The sequence below is a fragment of the Aethalodelphis obliquidens genome, unplaced genomic scaffold (genome assembly GCF_003676395.1).
Source record: "Aethalodelphis obliquidens isolate GAN/ISIS:26980383/991018 unplaced genomic scaffold, ASM367639v1 scaffold17, whole genome shotgun sequence".
NCBI classification, from domain to species: Eukaryota; Metazoa; Chordata; class Mammalia; order Artiodactyla; family Delphinidae; genus Aethalodelphis; species Aethalodelphis obliquidens.
Genome location: NW_020837961.1, coordinates 22,788,355 through 22,795,267, shown reverse-complemented (window position 1 = coordinate 22,795,267; position 6,913 = coordinate 22,788,355). Strand labels below are relative to the sequence as shown.

The 6,913-nt window shown below is 36.2% G+C and overlaps 1 non-coding gene across 1 annotated transcript; it reads left to right on the top strand.

Moving 5' to 3' along the window:
• The first annotated feature begins 663 nt into the window (after positions 1 to 663).
• Positions 664 to 736, top strand: TRNAK-UUU (transfer RNA lysine (anticodon UUU)). Its single transcript has one exon. It is a non-coding gene; the product is annotated as a tRNA-Lys (tRNA).
• The last annotated feature ends 6,177 nt before the right edge of the window (positions 737 to 6,913 follow it).

The following is a 6,913-nucleotide window of genomic DNA, read 5'->3' as shown; positions in this document are numbered from 1 at the left end:
TATAACCCCACATATATATCATTAAAAGTTGCCAGCAATGCAAAGTATAAGAATTTGCAACTGCAATGAAAATATTTTGTAAGATATGTAAACTGGAGGCTCCACTACGTTGCTCAAAAGTTATTTGGTTAGAGGGTAAATACACCTTGTACATCATAACGGAAGTCTTAAAGGTAGAGGTGGAGATGAACACTTCAGGCTGTCTACAGCATATTAATGAAATTCAGTATATTTTCTAAAAAAGAAACGAAAATATCCTTGGAATAAGGTTTATATAGATATAGTGAGAAGATGGTCTTTTGCAAAGGAATAAAATACTGTTTGTTTTTAGAATATTTCAGTTATAATTTATTAGGGGCTATGATAACTTTAAACAGATTATAATAACACTGCCTGAATTGCATCATTTTGTTTCAAACCTGACATTTCAAAATTTAGGTTACTCATGGGGTAAAAGAGAGTTTTTATTTTGTAAAATGTAAACCAAACTCCCTTAGTAATTGTGACATTAAAACATTATATATAATAGTATTAGAGTTATTTAATATAATTACATTTACACAGTTCTTGTGTTCAAACTGTACTTTATTTTGGATGAAAAACAATAGTCTACTAAGTTAAAACTTATGTATACTTAAGTTAAAGTAAGACAGGCTAGAGAGTGCCTGGGTAGCTCAGCTGGGAGAGCATCAGACTTTTAATCTGAGGGCCCAGGGTTCAAGTCCCTGTCCAGGCGCCAAGAATAAATAAGTAAATGGAATAAAATTTATTTTAAAAAAAAAAGGAAAGAAAAATGAACTCAGTTGTCTTTTAAACTGAAAATTATGAAATGACTGCTTCAGATCAATGCTGCTTACCAGACAGAGGTTAAAACTGTATGTACAGAGAACCAAGAAATAGACCCACACATGCATGGTCATTAAATGGATGACAAAGTTGACACTGCATTACGGTGGGGAAATGATAGACTTTTCAGTAAGTGGTGCTGGGTCAATTGGATACTCATATAAAAAAAAAAAAGAATCTTGATTTCTAGCTCATAACATATGCAAAAATCAATGCCAAATGCATTATAGATTTTAAAGTTAAAGTAAAAAACCCAGAACATTTCCAAACAAAAACACAGAGAAGTGTCTTCTTAACTTTGGGAAAGGTAAACAGACACAGAAAGCATTAACCCTAAAGTTTAGAAAGTAATATATTGGGCAACATTAAAATTGACAACGTCTCTTCATCAAAAATCATGTTTAAGAGAATACAAAAACAAGTCAGAGTGGAAGAAGATAGAGTTGAAGAAGATATTTTAATTCCTATATTTGTCAAAGGGCTTGTAGTTGGAACATATAGATACTCCTAGAATCAATAAGAAGATGATAGGCAATCCAAGACTTCAGCTTTCAACCAAGATGGAGTGAAAGAGAATAGATTTGCCCACCTTACTGAAACAACTTTTTTAAAAAGAACAAAATATATGAAACACCCAAGGTAAAACAAACAAGGAGAGCACTGCTTGTTTACTGCCTTACTTTCTGGGTCACAGCACAGCGTGCTTGCAGTCCTCTCCGAATTGAGGAGGTGGATCTGGGAATTCAGAGAGGCTAATGCAGTTAGAGATCGCAGGACACTAGACCAGACAGGAAAGAGCTACACTGAGAGAGCTCTGGCCATCCCCACTCAGGTGGTCCCCTCATGTCTTCAGCTGAATCAGCAGATGAAGGTGAAGAAACTTCCTGACACTAGGACAAGAGTCACTGGAAAGAACAACAGGAAAAAATCACCAGGGAAGGGACTTCCCTGGTGGTGCAGTGGATAAGACTCCATACTCCCAAATGCAGCAGGCCCGGGTTTGATCCCTGGTCAGGGAACTAGATCCCACATGCGTGCTGCAACTAAGAAGCCCGCTGGCCTCAACTAAGGAGTCCATGTGCTGCAACTAAGACCTGGTGTAACCAAATAAATAAATATATATTTTTAAACTTATTAAAAAAAAAACTAAAAAAAAAAAAATCACCAGGGAATCATTCAGGGTGGAAATAGCTCCTGTTCTTTCAACCAGAGCAAAAAACATCATAATTCACAAAGCACTGTAGGATTTTGTCTTAGTAGTGGGCAAAATTAAAAATTAGCCCTAGACTAAATGCTGCTGTGACTCTGCCTAAGAAAACTTAATAACAAGATCCCATAGGTTCAAACTGCTCCCAAGAAACTTAACTATGTCCTAAATCAGAGCTCAGTATATTCATAGGAAAAAAAAAACGTCTAACACCAACTCATTTTCTATAATTCTACCCACAGTTTTCTCAATTTCCAACTTGTACCAGTATTTAATACTCTTTTAATCTGCTAAAAATATTAACTGACTGCTCTCCTAAATCTGAAGATTATCTAGTTTTAGTATAAATATATATCACATATTTTGTAAAATTTGACAAAACCTAATTAGCATGCCTTGTTTTAAGTCCATGCTTCTTCCACTGTTTATAAAATCTGATTTAATAATCAAAAATTCTTGATTTGACATTGATCAAAAATTACAAAGAGGCAGGTAAGTATGACTCACAATGAGGAGAAAAATCAACGAAGCCAACCCAGAAATGATATAGATGGTAAAATTATTTGGCAAACAGAATAGTTGTTATAGCTATATCTCATATGTTCAATAAGCTAGAGGAATGACTTAACATGTTAAGTAGAGACATGGAAGATATTATAAAGACCTAAATCAAACTTCTAGAGATGAAAATTATAATGACTGACATGAAAAATGTACTACGTAAAAAAAAAAAAATGTACTACGTGCAATTAATGGCAGATTAGACATCACAGAAGAGAAGTTTAGTGAATTTAAACACATAGAAATATGAAACAGAGAGAGGGAAAAAAAAGATTGAAAGAATGCACAGAGCATCAGTGAAAATGGGACCAGTTCTAATGGCTTATAGGCATGTAATTGGAGTCTCCAAAGTGGGGAGCACAGAAAAATATTTGAAAAGATAATGGCCAAAAAATATTCAAATTTGTTGCAACTGTAAATCCATAGATTCAAGACACAGTATCGCTCAGAGAAATTTTAAAAGACCTAAGTAAGATATACTGAGTTCATGAGTGGGAACACAATATTATTAAGTTATCAGTTTTCTCCCAGAATGATCTGTAAATTTAACACAATACCAATCAATACCTCAGCAAGCTGGGTTTTTTTTTCTTTGCAAAATTGATAAGCTGATTCTAAAATTCATATGGAAATGCAAAGTACCTAGAATAGCTAAAACAACTTTGAAAAAGAACAAAGTTAGAGAACTTATACTACTTGACTTCAAGACATATAAACCCACTGTAATAAAGACAGTGTAGTATTGGCATCAAGAGAGACAAATGTTAAAAAACTAAAAATAGAGTTACCATATGATCCAGTAATCCCACCACTGGGCATATATCCAGAAAAGACGAAAACTCTAATTTGAAAAGATATGCACCCCAGTATTCATAGCAGCACTATTTACAATGGCCAAGACATGGAAGCAACCTAAATGTCCATCGACAGATGAATGGATAAAGAAGATGTGATATATATATATACACACACACACACACACACACACACACACACACACAATGGAATATTACTCAGCCATAAAAAGGAATGAAATATTGCCCCTTGCAGCAACATGGATGCAACTAGAGATTATCATACTAAGTGAAGTGAGTCAGACAGAGAAAGACAAATATCATATGATATCACTTACATGTGGAATCTAAAAAAATGAAACGAACTTATTTACAAAACAGAAAAACAAACTCAGAGACACAGAACACAAATTTATGGTTGCCAAAGGGGAAGAAGGAGAAAGGGATAAATTAGGAGTTTGGGACTAGCAGATACAAACTACTATATATAAAACAGATAAACAAGGTCCTACTGTATAGCACAGGGAGCTATATTCAATATCTTATAATAAATTATAATGGAAAAGAAAAAAAAGTAGACAAATGGATTAATGGAACAGAATAGAGAGTCCAGAAATAGACTCACACATATATCCTCAATTGATTTTTGGCAAAGGTGCCCAGACAATTCAAAGAAGAAAGGATAGTCTTTTCAGTAATTGATGCTGAAGCAATTGGATATCAAAATGCAAAAACAACAGCAATAAATTCAGTCCATACCTTTGGCACATGCACAAGGGTACTCACAATAGATTATAAATAGAAAAGTAAAACCTGATAAAAAGAAAACTTCTGGAAGAAAGCATAGGAGAAAATCTGCGTGATTGAGGTATGCAAAGATCTCTTAAATATGATGCTCAAAACATGATCCATGAAAGAAAAAAATGATAAATTGGACTTTTATCAAAATTAAGAATCTCTGCTCTTTGAAAGACATCATTGAGAGAATGAAAAGACAAGCCACAAAATGAGGGAGAAAATATTTGCAAATCACATATTTGATAAAGGATTTGTCTCCAGAATAAATAAAGCACTATAAAAATTTAATAATAAGGGCTTCCCTGGTGGCACAGTGGTTAAGAATCTGCCTGTCAAAGCAGGGGACACGGGTTCGAGCCATGGTGCAGGAAGATCCCACATGCCGTGGAGCAACTAAGCCCATGTGCCACAACTACTGAGCCTGCACTCTAGAGCCCACGAGCCACAACTACTGAGCTCACATGCCACAACTACTGAAGCCGGTGCGCCTAGAGCCCATGCTCCGCAAGAAGAGAAACCACCGCAATGAGAAGCCTGCGCACCGCAACGAAGAATAGCTCCTGCTTGCCGCAACTAGAGAAAGCCTACGTGCAGCAATGAAGACCCAACGCAGCCAAAAATAAATAAATTTTTAAAAATCTATTAAAAAAAGTTAATTCTTTAAAAAAAAACTTAATAAGAAAACAAACAACCTAATTAAAACATGGGCAGAAGATTTTTATGCACACAACTGAAAAAGACATACAGATGGCAAACAAGCCATAGCAAAACATGTATGTGCTCAAAATCGTTAGTCATTAGGGAAACACAGATTAAAATCACAATGAGATACCACCACACACCTATTAGAATGCATAAAATTGAAAAGGTTGATTATGCCAAGAGTTAGAAGATTGAGCAGCTGAAACTCTCATACACCGCTTGTGAGAATGTATGATGGAAGACGTATTGGCAGCTTCTTGTAAAGTTAAACATACACATAACATATAACCCAGACATTCCACTCCTAAATACCTGGGATAAATGAAATCATATGTTCACTCAAAGACTTGTGCGCAAATGTTCTTAACCCCTTTATTTTAAATAGCCCCAAACTGGAAACAACTCAAATGCCCATCAACAGGTTAATGGATAAACAAAGGGTAGTATATCCATACAACGGGTTACTACTTAGCAATAAAAAGAAATGAACTAGTAATCCGTGTACTGACATGGATGAATCTCAAAATAATTATTTTGAGTGAAAGAAGCCAGACAAAAATGTACTATGTGATTCCATTTATATAAAATTCTAGAAATAGAAACAATTGATAATGATATCCTTGATCCAGCCAATGATGGATCAGTGGTTGTCTGGGGCTGGGAGGGCTTGATGGTGGTGATGGTTTCATGATATGTCCATATACCTCAATTTATCAAACTGTGCACTTTAAATGTGTATACTTTATTGCATGTCAATCATACCTCAATAAAGTTGCTTTAAAAATAAAACAAAACAAGATGGCCAACCCAGTAGGAAAAAAAGGACCAAAGACTTTAAACTTAGGCAAAACTAATCTATGGAAGTCAGGAGCTAGTGTGTGTTTGCGGGTGGTGGGGCAGACAGAGGGGAGGTGGGAAGTAGGACGATGATGCTGATTTCTCGATTTGGGTGCTGGCTACGAGGGTGTGTTTACTTTGGAAATTCATCCAGCTGAACACTTATGATTTGTGCACATTTGTGTATTTGTGTTATGCTTCAATTTTTAAAAAAATCTTGTTATAAAAAGCAATTTTATATACATCTGTGTTCATGGTGCAGAACTTTGTGACATTTTGCAGCTCTGTTTCAGGGTAAAGTCCCTGCAACTCTTATTCTAGGAGATGAATCCTCTCACTGTGCTTTTCCAGGTGGTAGAAAAATTTCCTCAGAAGTTTCTCAGAAAGCTGTTTATTATTTTTATAAGTGAGGGATGTGCCGATTTTAGCTTCAAAGAAATCAGCAACCTCTTCCAGACAGGAAATTGCTGGGGAAATGAAATTAGATTGTTGAGAATGTTAGTGCAGTTAGATTCCAGTGGGGTGGTGCCTTGGAGTGCTAGCCAATTTGCCTGTTCAGCTCATGTGTTGCTTCTCTGAGAACTGCTTCCCTTCCCAAGCCCACCAGGGTGGATTCTTTGGTCATGGTTGCACTCTCTGATGCTCTTGCCTCCGTTGACAGCTGACAGTACCACTTGATGAATGGGAAAACAATTGATAAGCCAATCAGATTCTCTCTTGAAGAATTTGGATTTGAGACAGACTTTAATTAGTTAGTGATGGGCCGTGGAGCTGGGAGGTCTTGTAGCTCTCCAGGAAGGAGAAATGAGATGTCTGCTGAGGGAGAGATTAAATCTCATGAAGTACCAGAAAGGCAGAGACAATCCTGGTTTCAGCTCCTCAAGGGGCCACCCTGGAGTTCTTGCCCTTGGAATCCATGAGATTCCATGCGTTAAATTAAAACTTTGCTTTGTATTTAATGTAACCTGAGTGGTTTCTCTTCCTTGCATCCAAACGATTCCTGTCTAAGACAATCAGCAAGTACTCTAAGTAAGTAAAAATCTGGGTTATGGTGGTGGAAGGGAAGAGTCCATCATGTAGAATCTCACATTTGCAATGAAACTTCAAAGTTGTCCAGGCTTCTCCCCCATATCAGGAATTCCTTCTATGAGAGAACCATTCTGTCTCT